The following is a 17,165-nucleotide window of genomic DNA, read 5'->3' as shown; positions in this document are numbered from 1 at the left end:
AACATCAAGGGACAACAGAAAAGCTGAGGAACAGCAGAACTGGTAGATTAAAGAAAAAAAAACAACAACAACCAAACATATGTTTCAAAAGCTTTTCTGTTCACATTATGAGCAGCAAATTGGCTTCCTATTACGGTGCCTCACACAAGTGGAACAATCTGGAGAAGCTTGTAAAATTAGATATGCTAATCCCTTTTAATCAATTGAAATCCCATGTGGGGCACTGAGCAGTGTGAACGCATGTGTTTTCTTTAAACGTCCCTTATGTTGATGTGTTCTTTTGATTTTGCTTTTTATGTTTTTGCTTTCATTGATTGATTTGCATTGTTATCATGGCATTCCTTTAAAGGTGGGCGTGGTCTTGGTGGCCTCTCTTGTTTAATTAAAGGTCACATGACCCCCAAAAACATGTTTTATGATTCACTAATCAAACATCTGCAGGCTCTGTATCATCTCCTTCCTGTGTTTCTGTAAAGTAGGTTGATATTTATTCGCAGCAAGTTCAGCTTCACTTGTATTGACAGCACACTGGGATGTTTTACAAATATTAAACCTCCGCAGGTGTTTTTTTTAATGCAGTAAAGTTAAAACTTTTAACATGGAAGTCTTTGGGAATTTACTTGCTTTTGGATTCATTTTCAAATGGAATTAAAGAAGCTGCAGTTTTTTCCATTTACAAGCCCCCAAAACCTGGAATAAATACAAGTCAAGTCAAGTGGTTTTATTGTCATTCCAACCATGTGCAGTGGTACAGTACACAGTGAAACGAGACAGCGTTCCTCCAAGACCATTGTGCTACATATGACATATAAGACACAATCAACGCAGAACTACATAAAGTGCAATGTACAATTACACTACAGTACAATAGAAATGTGCAAAAGATGGAGTATTGTGCAAAAAGTCACTTGGTGTATGAAGGTGTGTGTGTGTGTGTGTGTGTGTGTGTGTGTGTGTGTGTGTGTGTGTGTGTGAGAGAGAGAGAGAGAGATTCTGCACATAAGTGCTTGGTAGTGACATGTATGAAGGTATGCGTGTGTGTGTGTGTGAAGGCACTGAATGTACGGTAAATGGACTGGTTTTTATGTAGTGCTTTTCTACTTTTATTGGAGCGCTCTTTGCCTTGTTCACCTATTTACACCCATTCATACAAGCATTTTTTGTACACTTTAAGTATCTTTTTATATCAGCATTATCAAAGTGGACTTTCATAGCACAGTTCCAGAATTATTTGCCTAATATTTATTGTGTATTTATGTCTTTAAATTGGCATAAATGGCATTCCATATAATGAAACTAATATGTTGTATTTTTATTATTGAGTGCGCTACCAATAACGTGCTTGTTATATAGAACATATCACATAATAATATCAACACAAAAACTTATTGATATTTAGTCACAGTATGGGCACATCGATGCACGTCTTAGCCAAAAAGATGAAAAATCCGAGGTCACAGAGAGTCCCTGAAAGCAGCTCGATCGTCTATTCTCCACCCTAAAGGAAGCCGTGCGACATCCATCAGACTCGCAGGACTCTCAGAGGTACTCTCGAGCTGTCCCCAGCCTGTAGCTCCAACAAACAGCCCGCTGGGACATCACGCTGCGCTCCGGGCAGGCTGCTGATCTCTGCCCGGATTTACCCCTCGAACAGGACTGTGGGAGCGATGCGACGTCTCGGAGGAGGAGGAGGAGACGAACTGGCCAGGCAGAAGCAGACACCTGAGAGGAGGATCTGAGTTTGTTTCTGTAACGTCAAAGAAAGGTGAGTGGCAAAAAGAAAAGAGCGGAATGTTTCCTGCGGGCTCGGCTGGTGCCTGGCGCAGACGCGTGTTTGCTTGTTGGTGTTCGGTGCGTGTTACTTGTCGTGTCCAGCATCGGTAGCAGGCAGGCGGTATGAGTCATAGCCCCGGCGCAGGGCTGCTGGAGGATCTGCTGAGGAGCAAAGTGTCTGCAGCCTCCAGACCAACAGTCTGTTATCAGCCCGCTGCACCTCTACGCCATTTACGCAAACGACTCTCGTGCATTTTCCTCTTTGGAGTCCGCGTGCACTGTGATCGTAGTTGGAGTCTGCGTGGGTGTTCACGCACGTGCAAATAAGTGACGTGATAGCTGCTTCACCTGACAGGCAGGTGTGTGAGAGTGAAATTCAGAAATGCTGCGTTAAACCTCAGGTTTGAAGCTGTGCTTCCGGTAAATGCGAAAGATAAAGCGATGTCTTGCACAACGGTGCGGCTCCAACTTTACAGCAACAGTTTGCTTTGAACCTTTTCATGTGTGGGGTTTGTTTTCTTTTTCCCACAAAGCAGTGGCCTGCTGAAGCCACCAGAAAGCGAACCACAGTTTGGTGTAGCCTGCATAGAAGACTCTGTTTCCGAAAGTTTATTTTAATGAGTTATTCTTGGCTCTGTATGATGTCACTTTTGGCTGTAAGCACAGAAACCTCACCCACCTGCTGTTCAAACCTTCTGTTTGCCAGGGGCACTCAGTCAGAGGTAAGGGTGGCCTTAAATTAATATGAGCTAAAATCAGAAAGTATAAGATAACCTGGCATTATTTACCTGTTAGAATCAACATGGAACAGCCATTATTAACTGGAAGGTTATGTGTTTGCATCTCCTCTGTCTCCCTGAAATATTATTTAGAAATGTGTTTCTTTAAATCTAATTGTACCCTTGTAGCTGAAGAACAACAGTCTCAGCAGGAATCGGTATCAGAAATTTTTATGGGAATTATATCAGCGTGTGATCGACTGGCGACCTCAACTAAAGTGTACTCCTACCTTTGGCCTGCTGCACTGTAATCATGCATGTAGTAAGAAAGTGCCTCAAAGGGATCAAGAGTAGCAAGGTGATGTATAAGTACCAGTCCATTTACCTTTTATCTTCTGTGTAAAATTTCTCTTTTTCCATAATGGAATTTAAACATAAAGGTTAGCCTTTTATTATTAAATCCTAACAGGTAAGCTAACTAAGATTGAGATCTCTTTTTCAAGAGAGGACTGCATACAAACATACACATGCAACATTCAAAAACTGACACAAAGAGCTGCACAGTTAAGGGACAAATGCATTATACACACAAATGAAGACCAACTCGTACAAGAACAGTTGCAGATAGACAAACGTAAAACCCTACAGAGAATGCAGCTTAATAGTTCTTTGGAGCTTGTTCCATTTATAGGCAGCAATGAATCTGAATCCAGTTTTCCCAAGCTCAGTGTGAACACGAGCTACAGATGATGTTTAAATGTCCTGAAACCTGACATTGTAGGTACTTTATTTAAATTCAGTCAAGGAGTTGAGGTAATAATAATAATAATAATAATAATGGATTGGATTTATATAGCGCTTTTCAAGGCACCCAAAGCGCTTTACAATTCCATTATTCATTCACTCTCACATTCACGCACTGGTGGAGGCAGCTACAGTTGTAGCCACAGCTGCCCTGGGGCAGACTGACAGAAGCGAGGCTGCCATATCGCGCCATCGGCCCCTCTGGTAAGCAGACAAGCACCCTCTCTTCAGTTTGCTAGGGAGCATCATCCCACTTCTTCATAAAAGATACAATGGTGAGTATGAAAAGAACCACCTGTGATGAATTGCAATGCATTGTGAAACAGACTCGAGGTTTCAATGTCGATATGGAAGCATGCATAGAAACAATATCATCATAATCAAGCGCAGACAAACTGCGTTAAACGTCCCGGTGAGGTAATTAATATTCAGTTTTACTATAATTTAGAAGCCACTTTCAGTGGGTACTCTATTCACAAGGGGTCCCCACAGTGGGTGGCTCCGCATTTTTGATTATGCAGACTTTTATACCCTCCGCCTTCCTGATGCAACCCCAAAAGATTCATTTCTCTTCCCAGGGCTCAAATGGAGATCTTCTTATTAAACAAAAATATGAAAATGACTCTCCTACTCATTGTCAATGTGCATAATTTAAATAAGGTAAAGGGAATAGAAGTCTTGCTGGCCTATGCAAACAATTACAATTTTTTCATTTGCTTTAAATCCAGGTAAATTCACCTAATTTGAAAATGATATTTCATGTCCACACACAGATGAGGAGGTGTGACAGTAATGAGTATTTTCTTCTTGGAGTCTTTGTTGACTCATAAATCAGTTTGTAAACAAAGATGGAAGGAGCAGAGGTAATTAGCGGAAGCAGCCTTTATTGGATGGGTAATGCGGTCGGCATCCCCCGAGCTGCTGGCAGCTTTATTGTTTCTGCAGAGTGAATCCAAGCTGATTTCTTGCTGATAGGCTCATAATGGAAATTACAAATAACATCTGACTTGCCGGCCTGTTATCTGTGCTGGTGTTAGTGTGCACACTAAAGGCCTCGGCTTCCTTAGAGTTGCTATTCATTTGGTCAAATTTCATAAAAAGACAAATTAATAAAGACGAATGAGGCGAAGGGAAAAGTTGCTCTTTGCTTGTGCTGTCAGGTCTGCTGTGATGTGAACTACTGATACAGAAAAACTGGTCAGTGAATTTTTAATCTTCAACAAAGCCAAGCAATGCCTGTGTATGTCTGTTAGCTAAAAATCCTTCTTAGATTTCAGTAATTCAGCTGAGGGGTAAAATGTGCAATGTAAATTACGTATAGAATTTCACTGAATATTAATCCCTAAATGTGACCCCAGATCAGCTGTGAGTCACAGAAATGCCACAGTGTGACATGTGGGTGCATGAAATATACTTCTACAAAGGGAGGCTCTGAGATGGGACATGGTTAAATTCCATTTACTGGATATGAGTAAAACGGGGCTCTTTTACAGTTCATGGGAAGATGACATGACAGCCCGTGCGTTACACTTCACGTTTGTGCAGCAATTCGTCTGTGACAGAAGCGGAGTTAAATATAAAGATTGATCATCTGAGTTGTAAAAGCAAACTTGCATGCGTTTAGAGGCATCTTGTTATTTCATGCTCCATTATCGAGTTGTGGCGTAACCTCTTGATCACAAGCAGCATCTATGACGATCATCCAGTTATAAAGATTTAAATGAACAATTCAGACTTTAGACATGAGGTCACAATAAAGGTAAGAGAGAGAATCTCATCACATTTCATTGTCTTAAAGAAGCTCACATGACATGAAATTTTGTCACCATGAGACTCAGTGCTAGGGTTGAACACTTTTCGGTGAAGCTATCTGCTGCTAGCAGCAGGCTTGGTTATTTTTTTTTTTCCTATTGTATTTAATGGCCTGATCTTTTCAGAATTCAGCCTGCTAAATAAATAGCAGGTAACATTTAATAGAAAATGTGAGCGTTTCTGAAAAGTTCTTGTTTGAGAACAATTTTAGAAAACTGTGTGGTTGTACTTCCTCCCCATTTAAAAGCCTGTGCTGTTGCCACTTGATTATTTCGAGGTTGTAAGGCATCCTTCTGAGTGCTTTGGTTAGGTCTGTGTATAATAATCCTAAACTGGTGACATTAGATGTTTTTGTACCATAAAGTTTTTTCCGTGGTTGTCGTCTTTGAAAAATGGTCGTAATCTCTGGATATTGGGATCGCAGCAGCTGACTGGAAAACTTAAACATATCAACCAGCCCGAATCCATTTGACACTCTCTGTGGACACACGCATAGTGTTATTTTTCTAAGTATAGTAATGCATCTGAAGCATAGAGGTCTGTAGATTTGTGTGCAGAAACCTTTAAATTCATCTTGTCAGTGACCTGGTTGCTCACCTGTTAATCACAGTTTCTGGGTCAGTAACATGAGGAGTGTCCAGTGGGAATTTTTAAGGTGTCAATAAATCCTAATTTGGACAAATGGTTTCTCTTACCTGGGCAAACTCACAAAGCATCCCAACTGAATCTGAAGCAGAAATGCTTTTAAAGTGGGTTAAGTCATAAATAATCAGGTTTTTCATGTTTGTGTTTTGTACTCTCCTTCATTAACTTCTCTTTATTTTAAAGTCTCATCTGAAATGTGCATTGCAAACTAGGCTGGGCTATAAATGCTGTTTTATGGTTCATGCAACATCAAACTATTCTCGTTCCCAGGCGCTCAAAATCTTCAGTTTTACCAAAGATGCGGTATCGCAGAGATCTGCAGGTTCCATGATCTGGATCTCTCACTCCTAACTCTACTTTAAGATTTAAGATTTGAAGAGGCAGCACAGTGCCAACCAGCAGTCAAGAGAGTCAGTGAGGTCAAAGCAGTTTCCCTGTAGGCTTTAATAGCACCAGAAATCGCTTTCCAACCACAGGCATTGCCACCTGGTGTCAGTTAAAAGCAGTGCTGGTTTAAGGCACTTAAATATTGGATCTTTCTTTCTATCTGTAGTGTTCTTTGTGCTTGGATGGGTTTTCTGTGGAAGCTTACAGTTTGTCCTGCTTTTGAAAAAACTTGAGGGCTAACAGTTTTCTCTGGTCCTCCATAATTTCTGTGTTGCTGGTCTGAGGTAACAATCATATGGAATCACAGTTGGATTAGACCGATTTCAAGATATACAGGCTTATGGAAGTTTCATGCCATTTCCCGAGTTGTATTGGCAGCTTCCGTTCTAAAGTCTGAAAATGCAGTTGGTACCTTTGAGGTTTATCCGGGAAGAATAGGGGCGCTCACGTTAGGTGTTTTGCTGTGATGATTCACAGTGACCTTTTGCCTCCAAGACAGTCTCCCTAACCACTCTGCCCTTTTCTTCTGGCTCTCTGTCACTCCCTCCCTCTCCTCCTCTTCTTCCTCCTGCCACCCACCTGCAGTGTATCGACCAGAAACAGCAGGATTCAGCCTTCCTAAGATGATTAATGCATAGATAAGATTTCCACTTGATAGCAAGGGCCTTGCTGCAGAAACACTCCTCTTCAGGTCGAGCATGGTGTCTGCGTGTTGGCTTTCCTGAGAGTATGGTCTGTCAGGAGAATTAACTTTTAGTTATACAAATGTTTCCTGGCAGAAATAATCGAGTTGAGTTGAAGCTCAATTGCTGGCTGGATCCAAAGATCCCACGTTTATTTTACAGCGTTAAAGAGCTGACTGGCACACCAGACCTGTCATGGATAATTAAGTGTATCTCTGTGATTTATCACAAATTTATGTGCTTATGATGCGCAGAAGCACTTCAGTTTTATTTTTACTTTAGAATTCCAGTTCGTTCTCTGGACCTTCCTTTGCATAAGTCATCTGCTGCATATCAGAGACTAAATGACTCACACCAAAGGGCTGCAAGGCTTGAGGTGCAGATAGCACAGGGCTGAAAGTGATTACTGTTAAATATCCTTGGGATGCCGAACCTGCCTTCACTGTATACATTTTTATCTTTTAATTACTGACTCAAAAGGCATTTAAATTGTTGTACAACAACAGTTCCCAAATGGAGTGTTATGGCACACTAGTCTGCCTTGACGCGAGTCCAGGTGTACCGTGGGATTTTGTCATACATTATTGCACAAAATGTTATGAAGGAACTTTTTATTTACTGTACTGTATTTTGCAGGCACTCGTTTGTTAATAGCCTGCAAGCTGTTAAAGAAAAAAAACCTTGTCATAAGGAACCCATGTTCTTTTGTGCAGTGACTCAAGAGGCGAAAATATTAAAGTGTAACACATCAAGACCCTGAGAGATGGTCATGAGGATAGAAAATGTATGAGTGGAAAATCAAACAGTCAGTAAAAAACATTGTGAAGCTACTGGTCTATTGGAAGTGAAAAGCTCTCAGCCCAAGTGTATCATCTGCTGAGAGGAGCTGATGGTATCATGGTAGGAAGCAAACTGAAGAGGCACTAGGAACCCAAACATCCCTACTGAGTAAAACCCTAAAAGAATGTTGAGGCAGCTTTATGTGAAAGTGTCTGATAAGGCTGATGCAGGCGATTTCGATACCAGTGAAGCGCAGATTTGAAAAAGTACGCCTAAAAGCCATTTGGCTTTCCTTTTGGTGTGGCTTGGGCACAAAATGTGTAGAAAACCACTGAAGAAGATGCCACCAAAATGATCATCGAAATGATCAGCCAGCCTGAAAAAATGTTCTATCTGGATCCATGAATCGGTGATGGCTCAAAGTTTCGAGGATTAAGGCAAAGCAAAATGGCAAATGTGGCAAGAAAGTTGTCAAGAGGTAACACTCACACACATGCGCACACACAAACAAATGCTTGTCTCCCATTAAACCTATCCAATGGTTGTCTGCTTAAAGCTTCATAAATTATTTTAAATTTTGTTTTTCATTGACTGATTTTTAATTTAGTTTTTCAAGTTCACAAAATCATTTCAGTTTCACTTTTTTTCAGTGATGACGTCTATTTTTCATTTAAAATCTCTTATTTTAGTTTACTAAACTTGTGACTTGTGTTGTCACATCTAGTTTTAGTTTTTAGTTTAGCTTTACTTAACCTTGGTATAAACAGTTCTGTGTTTTCAGTGTCTCAAAAACACCAAATTGCTGTGTGTTGAGAAATATAATTGATAATTAAGTAAATCAAGTGTATTTTACTGAATAGGAACCCGCTTATGCTAATATTGCTAATATTTAAGTTTCCCCTTTTTTAAAATCATTAGCTCTTTAGCTTGATGTTTTAGTAGTGCTAATATTGGTTAGCATGACCATTATTTTAAATGCTGGTGAGTTTAAACACCGATCTGTGGTTTGAAACAGACTGAAAATGTTCACATATTAAACACAAATCAACATATTCAGAAATTGAATTAATAGTTTGTTAAAGCCGTACACGCGATTAATCTTTCTGCTTGGGTGTTTTAATGACTGTATTCTAGGGCTGGGCGATATGGCCTAAAATCCATATCACGGTATAATTTGAAGCGTGTGCAGTAACGATATATATCGCGATAGTCTTTTCTTTTGTATAACACTTTTTAAAAAAAAATTTTTTATTTACTTTTTCCCCATTTTCTCAAAGTCGACAGTGCCTTATGTATGAATTCTGGTTGCGCTTACTGTAGTACACGGCGCGCAGAAATCTGAAAGCCGCACCGTTTGATGGATTTCCGGAGCATTACGGCTGCCGTAGTCAGGAGCCTTGTGGAGTAATCTGGGTCCAAAGCTCCGTCCGCTTCAAGTCCCAAAGTCAAACGAACACTGAAGCATCACTGAGAGTTAAAAACTGTCTAAATTCTTTCATCTTTAATAAAATGATCAGTGTTGCTGCTTTACCAGGTGTAACAATTAAGTTTAATATCCACGGATGCATGACAAAAGAAGTTATTAAATTTAACAGAGTTAGAAGTTAACAGGAAGTTAGCTCGCTAGTTTCCATCTAAACATGATATGCCATGTTCTGACTGAGAGATTTCTGAAAAAAATTAAAGTACAGCTCTGCTATCACTTCCGACATTAATGAAGTGACTTTTGTAGGGTTATTGAAGTTGGACTAGCTGGTATATAATGATGTGCTACGTGATCGCTAGCAAAACAGCTACGTTAGTATAACATTAGCACAGTGCAACTGGAGGATGAACGCTAACTTTTTTCCACTCGCTAAAGGTTAACGTGAGGGTTTCTGGTAGCAAATGTAATCGCATGGCAGGATGCTATAAACTGACCAAACTTCAGTCAGGAGAACAACTGAGATAATCCATCCACAATACGAGGTTTGTCATTAATAATATTGCAACATGGGAATAGAGCAGCTGCGAGAGAATTCAGCTTTAATGAATCAATGGTACGGAAGTGGAGAAAGGGCAGTTTTTGGCTTTCCCCATATTCCAAAAGTGCTTCATCTCTTTGCTATTACTGTCGTCCGGCATAATTTGCAGATGTTGTTTGCAGCCGCTGTAATGCTTTCGACCAAAACAGGTGCAGCTTGATGACACCATCAACATGCGCTATTGCGGTAGGATAGAATAGAATTCAACTTTATTGTCATTGCACACGTCACAAGTACAAGACAACGAAATGCAGTTTGCATCCATCCAGAAGTGCTTTAGCCATGATATAGATATATTACAAAATATATATTAGCAACGATATAGGTATATAGATATATTACAGAAATGGGTCTGTTATAGGTATGTTACAATGACAGTTAAGATAAGTGAGATATGTGGATAATTTCTACAGAGGCTATATAAAGTGCTGGTGGTTGTGAGTGGTGGTTCAGTCCATGTTATTATTGTGTGTTTGAGGGTACAGTTGTCCATTGTGGGTGTGTGTATGTTCAGTCCATGTGTTAACGTGGGTCAGATATCAGGAGGCAGAGTTGAGGAGTCTGACAGCTGTGGGGAAGAAGCTGTTCCGGTACCTGGTGGTCTTAGTCCGGAGGCTCCTGTAGCGCCTCCCAGAGGGCAGGAGGGTGAAGAGTCCATGTGATGGGTGACTGGGGTCTCTGATGATTTTCCCAGCCCTTTTCAGACACCGCTTCCTGTAGATTTCCTTTATGGCAGGAAGTGTAAAGTGTATGTGTTAGTCCCCATAGGGAAATAGTTCCTCTGCATTTAACCCATTCACCCAGTGAAGCAGTGGGCAGCCACCAGTGCAGCGCCCTGGGAGCAGTGTGTAGGGACGGTACCTTGCTCAGGGGTACCTCAGGGTAGCCGTTCAGTGGAGTCGAACCCCCGACCTTCCGATCATGGGGCCACCACTCTACCTACTGAGCTATCCCTGCCCGGCGATGCGCTGGGCAGTTTTCACGACCCTCTGCAACGCCTTCCGGTCCGAGGCAGAGCAGTTCCCGTACCAGACTGTTATACAGTTGGTCAGGATGCTCTCGATGGTGCAACAATAGAAGTTCACCAGGATGTCTGTGGACAGGTGGTTCTTCCTCAGGAAGAAGAGGCGCTGGTGAGCCTTCTTGACCAGCTTGGAGCAGTTGGTCATCCAGATGAGATCCTCGGAGATGTGGACACCCAGGAACTTGAAGCTGCTCACACGCTCCACAGCCGTCCCCTTAATGTGGATGGGTGGATGTGGGTCAGCATTCCTCCTGTAGTCCACGATGAGCTCCTTGGTCTTCTCAGTGTTGAGCAGCAGGTTGTTTGTGTCGCACCACTCAGCCAGATGATCCACCTCCTCCCTGTAGGCGGCCTCATCGTTGTCACTGATGAAGCCAATCACCGTGGTGTCATCTACAAACTTAATGATGATGTTGGAACCATCGGCAGGTCTGCAGTCATGGGTAAATAGGGAGTAGAGGAAAGGGCTCATCACACAGCCTTGTGGTACACCGGTGTTCATTGTGATTGTAGATGAGCAGTGGTTATCCAGCCGGACATGTTGGGGCCGGTTACACATGAGGGAACTGATGCCTAGGTCTGTCAGTTTCCTGATGAGTTGTGAGGGGAGGATTGTATTGAATGCTGAAATGAACTCTGTAAACAGCATTCTGGCGTAGGTGTTGTTATTGTCCAGGTGTGAGGGGACAGAGTGCAGTGCGATGGAGACTGCATCCTCTGTGCTCCTGTTCTGGCGGTATGCGAATTGGTGGGGGTCCAGGGTGGGGGGAGACAGGATTTGAAGTGTGCTAGGACCAGCTACTCTAAGCACTTAGTGATGATGGGGGTGAGTGCTACTGGGCGGTAGTCATTGAGGCTTGATGGGTTGGAATTTTTGGGTATCGGGACGATGGAGGTGGATTTGAAGCAGGCCGGTACCACAGCGTGGGCCAAGGACAGGTTGAATATGTCTGTCAGCACTCCTGCAAGCTCCCCAGAACACGCTCTGAGAACACGCCCAGGGATGCCGTCAGGACCTACAGCCTTGTGGACATTGATCCTGCTCAGCACCACTCCTACATCAGTGGGGGAGAGAGTCAGTGGGTGGTGGTCCAGCGTCACGTCTGCTTTGGTTGTAGTTGTTGGAATTCCCTCGCTCAAAACAAGCATAAAAGTTGTTGAGCTCGTTGAGGAAGGAGACATCAGAGGATGCGGGGGAGGGTTTGGTGGTCCTGTAGTCTGTAATGGTCTGGAGTCCTTGGCACATGCGTCGGGAGTTGGAGTTGGAGAAGTCTTCTTCTACCTTCTTTTCGTAATAGCGTTTGGCTTTTTTGATACCCCTCTTTAGCTTAGCCCTAGCTGTACTGTAGGCGTGTGCATCTCCTGACCTAAAGGAGGTCTTGCGGGCTTTCAGGAGGAGACGAACATCCCGGTTCATCCAAGGCTTCTGGTAGAGTGGTATAGTCAAAATCTCTACCGTTGGCCAAATTTATATCGTTTCTACCATATACCGTTTATAACGCCCACCCCTACTGTATTCATAGCTTTATCACAGAGAAATATTATCAGTAACTGAAGGCTGGTTTTTACTTTGGTGACATATTAACAAATGTTTAATGTGTCTTCCATTAAGACATGAGTTGGATGTGCTATACTTTAAAATTTGTTCCAGCTGTTGTATTGTGACTGTTTAGCAGCTGTCAGGGACCCAAGTGAATGTAGACATCTGCTTTTTGGTTCAAAACATCCTTGAAACGTAACATTTTCTCTTTTTTTTTTTTTTAAATTTTTTTTCCTCTCTCTCTTGTGACTGACTGAGCTCACTTGATTAAATTCAAAACAGCGCTCCCTACAATGCCATATTTTTACAATTATCAACACAGTTGTTAGACTGTTAACTGATGCAGTTAGTTTAATAACTGGTAAATTGCCTTTACAAATGAAAGAGAAAACAGTAAATTGGTTAATAATGAAAACTGGTGCCAGTGACCAGTCACAAACCTGTGTATAGTTAAACTCTCTGTAGTTTTTCGAGTTGTATTTTGGTTTGAGGATAAAGATGCTGTGACACATTCAGGTTAACGATTTGATCTCAAGGGTCTCACTCGGTTCAGCCAGTCAGTCTGTATAATTTACAGCTGGATAAACAGGATGAGAGAGGAGGATTTCAAAGGCATGGGATGCCAAACATGGACTACCATACATACAAAGAATCTCATAATATCTGAACAATGCTATTTAAAAAAAAATATATATATATTTTTTTTACAATATTGTCCTCACCAGAAAAATTTAAGTAACTGCACAAACTGCTGCAAGGTTTATTTTCTTAAGTGTGGAACCTGTGAGTCTTCTCTATTGAGATGAACAGCGATCTGATACAGATTCAACACTTAAAGGTAGGGCTGCTCAATTAATCGAATTTTAATCACGATTACGATCTGGGCTTTCAACGATCATTAAAAATGACTGAGCCGATTATTAGCCCCTCCCTCATTTATCCGCGACACCTTAAAGGCCGGTCCGTGAAAATATTGTCGGGCATAAACCGGTCCGTGGCGCAAAAAAGGTTGGAGACCGCTGATTAAGAGGACCCGAGGGAAGCTCGGAAAGCTAAGCAGAAGTTATTTGGAGAGTGACTGCCGTTGGTTGAAAAGAGTTTAAAAAAAAAAAACTTCAGTGGTGTTGCATACTATTTTATATTATTTTTTTAAAGTCATTGTTAACCCTTTAAAGCCGGTCAGAGCAGCACGCTCCGTTTTGCGTAACTATTGTTAAATCCCTGTAGAACCTGAACCGTGTAAGCTAGCGCAATAATTTGTTTTGCATATGAAACCGGAGGAGTTGTACTTACATCTGATGCCATCAGCTTGTCCTCGGTCACGGTTTCGTTCCACATATAGCTTTGCAAAAATTGCATAAAAAGCGCTTGCAGGAACAAAAACATAATATTCCAGAAACACGTTTTGCCGTTCCTATCAGCTGTTCGTAACACTTCCCACAGTGAAATGATGCACATGCTGTTTTCTTTGCAAATTTGCATCATAGGATTGTTTTTTGTTTTTCCTGCAGTATATAAAAATTGCTGTATCTCCAAAATAAAACTATGAAGACACTCAAAATAAATTTCCTGTTGTTGTAAACTATTTTTTGCAACTTTATTGTATTTAAAGTTTTGAGGGATAAACCTCTTAAATTTCTCCAAGTAGAAATATATGTAAACAAATCAAAAGCGATTTTCAATTTTTTTTTGTAGTTTATTGCACTTTTTTGCAATTTATGTAATTACTATGGACTTAATGCATGCATATTATTAAAATATGGGCTATAACAGTTGTATTGATGTATAGCAACTTGAAATGCTCCCACAAATGGCACTACAGCATGTAAAAAAAAAAAAAAAAAAAAAATAATAATATAAGCTCTGGTGGACTTGGTTCTATAGTAGGTCTTAAAGGGTTAAATAAATATCGTCAAATAATCGTGATCTCAATTTCAGTGAAAATAATCGTGATTATCATTTTTGCCATAATCGAGCAGCCCTACTTAAAGGTTCCAGATGCGATTTTTATCTCCTTAATTTCCTCTAAATGAATAGAGAGCAGGCCACATCTGGCTGTAACACTTATCAGTTTTCAGTTTACTTTTCAGGGTTATGACTTTTCTTCAGTCACATCTTAGTTGCTCAATTTTTATCCAATTTTCACGGTGGTGTAAAGAGGTCAAAATCTGGAACTATTGCCATCGTCCAAATATATGGTCCTGACTGCAAAAGCTGAATTATTGGTGACAGTGTTTAGTGCCGGACTGACTTGCTGGTCAGCTCTCCTCCTAACACATTAAAATACAGCCCAAAAAAAGTTTTTCTCTGCTTTAGGCAGAGAGATGGAGGCTGTACAGACTGAAAGGGTAAGAACAGGAAATCTTTGGCTGACTGCAGGATCTGAAAGCACAGAAGAATCAATAATGAAGACTGCTCTTCTGGACAGTAAATCAGCTCGGCGGTACATTTTCTCCTTGCAGCTGCCACTTTTATCCTTGCTCATAAATACCAGGATTACAACTTCTCATGATGGGGAACTCCTTGCTGGGTACTGCCGTTTTTAACCCTTTACAGCCGATCGGAGCGGGCACGCTCTGTTTTGCGTAACTATTTTTAAATCCGGGTAGCTCTGCAACCAAGTAAGCTAGCGCAATAATTTTTTTTGCATATGAAACTGGAGGAGTTGTACTTACATCTTATGCCATCAGCTTGTCCTAGGTCACAGTTTCCTTCCACATATAGCTTTGCAAAAACTGCATAAAAATCACTTGCAGCAACAAAAACATGATATTCCAGAAACACGCTTCGCCGATCCATCAGCTGTTTGTAACACTTCCTACGTCCATCAGCGCGAACTATCACATGACCGCATGACCTGCCCGAAACCGGAAGTGACGTCATTTTGCGGAAATGTAGTTTTTTACGATCGGGGCCTTATGAGCTTGTGTTTTACTTGTTATGTGTTTTAAAAAGTTATGTTTGACTTTATGACTTTCTGTGTCGTTTCTGGGATGCTTAAGACTCATATTGCACTGCTGGAAATAGTTTATTTTGATGCATATGCTGTTATTTTGCAAATTTGCACTATAATATTTATTTTCGTTTTTCCTGCAGTATATAAAAATTGGTGTATTTCAAAAATAAAACTATGAAGACACTCAAAATAAATTTCCTGTGGTGGGAAACTAGTTTGTGTAACTTTTTTGTATTTACAGTTTTGAGGGATAAGCCTCTTAAATTTCTCTAACTAGAAATATATGTTAAAAAAACAAAAACGATTTTCAATTTTTTTGTAGTTTATTGCACTTTTTTGCAATTTATGTAATTACTATGCACCTAATGCAGACATATTATTAAAGTTTGGGCTATAATGGTTGTATTGATGTATAGCAACTTGAAATGCTCCCAAAAATGGCTCCACAGCATGTAAAAATATATTATAAGCTCTGGCGAACTTGGTTCTATGGTAGGTCTTAAAGGGTTAATGATTGTGACTAACATCGATTCTTATACTAAAGAGGCACTATGGTTCTCTGAGGCTTACGCATGATATACAGGGAGTGCAGAATTATTAGGCAAATGAGTATTTTGTCCACATCATCCTCGTCATGCATGTTTTACTCCAAGCTGTATAGGCTCGAAAGCCTACTACCAATGAAGCATATTAGGTGATGTGCATCTCTGTAATGAGAAGGGGTGTGGTCTAATGACATCAACACCCTATATCAGGTGTCCATAATTATTAGGCAACTTCCTTTCCTTTGGCAAAATGGGTCAAAAGAAGGACTTGACAGGCTCAGAAAAGTCAAAAGTAGTGAGATATCTTGCAGAGGGATGCAGCAGTCTCAAAATTGCAAAGCTTCTGAAGCGTGATCATCGAACAATCAAGCGTTTCATTCAAAATAGTCAACGGGGTCGCAAGAAGCGTGTGGAAAAACCAAGGCGCCAAATAACTGCCCATGAACTAAGAAAAGTCAAGCGTGCAGCTGCCAAGATGCCACTTGCCACCAGTTTGGCCATATTTCAGAGCTGCAACATCATCACTGGAGTGCCCAAAAGCACAAGGTGTGCAATACTCAGAGACATGGCCAAGGTAAGAAAGGCTGAAAGACGACCACCACTGAACAAGACACACAAGCTGAAACGTCAAGACTGGGCCAAGAAATATCTCAAGACTGGTTTTTCTAAGGTTTTATGGACTGATGAAATGAGAGTGAGTCTTGATGGGCCAGATGGATGGGCCCGTGGCTGGATTGGTAAAGGGCAGAGAGCTCCAGTCCGACTCAGACGCCAGCAAGGTGGAGGTGGAGTACTGGTTTGAGCTGGTATCATCAAAGATGAGCTTGTGGGCCTTTTCGGGTTGAAGATGGAGTCAAGCTCAACTCCCAGTCCTACTGCCAGTTTCTGGAAGACACCTTCTTCAAGCAGTGGTACAGGAAGAAGTCTGCATCCTTCAAGAAAAACATGATTTTCATGCAGGACAATGCTCCATCACACGCGTCCAAGTACTCCACAGCGTGGCTGGCAAGAAAGGGTATAAAAGAAGAAAAACTAATGACATGGCCTCCTTGTTCACCTGATCTGAACCCCATTGAGAACCTGTGGTCCATCATCAAATGTGAGATTTACAAGGAGGGAAAACAGTACACCTCTCTGAACAGTGTCTGGGAGGCTGTGGTTGCTGCTGCACGCAATGTTGATGGTGAACAGATCAAAACACTGACAGAATCCATGGATGGCAGGCTTTTGAGTGTCCTTGCAAAGAAAGGTGGCTATATTGGTCGCTGATTTGTTTTTGAATGTCAGAAATGTATATTTGTGAATGTGGAGATGTTATATTGGTTTCACTGGTAAAAATAAATAATTGAAATGGGTATATATTTTGTTTTTTTTAAGTTGCCTAATAATTCTGCACTCCCTGTATAGGTGTTGTTTCTCTGAGCTTGCGTTGTGGCTTCCACCCATGAGACCAGGTAGCATCTCGCTAATTTT

General features: G+C 41.2%; 1 protein-coding gene across 1 annotated transcript in view; it reads left to right on the top strand.

Moving 5' to 3' along the window:
- The first annotated feature begins 1,487 nt into the window (after nt 1-1,487).
- The window catches only part of rab27b (RAB27B, member RAS oncogene family), an 87,438-nt gene continuing 71,760 nt past the window's right edge, over nt 1,488-17,165 (top strand). Inside the window, exon 1 of the mRNA XM_086300102.1 lies at nt 1,488-1,765. The gene's annotated coding sequence lies outside the window, so the exon portion shown is untranslated. The remainder of the gene's footprint in view (nt 1,766-17,165) is intronic.

The sequence above is a fragment of the Aulonocara sp. 'chitande type north' Nkhata Bay genome, linkage group LG7 (assembly GCF_057382095.1).
Source record: "Aulonocara sp. 'chitande type north' Nkhata Bay isolate Kocher_YH1m ecotype deep benthic linkage group LG7, A_spYH_male_GT1.1, whole genome shotgun sequence".
Classification (NCBI taxonomy): Eukaryota; Metazoa; Chordata; class Actinopteri; order Cichliformes; family Cichlidae; genus Aulonocara; species Aulonocara sp. 'chitande type north' Nkhata Bay.
Note: the sequence above shows the minus strand (reverse complement) of the source record. Positions and strands in the feature narration are given on the sequence as shown.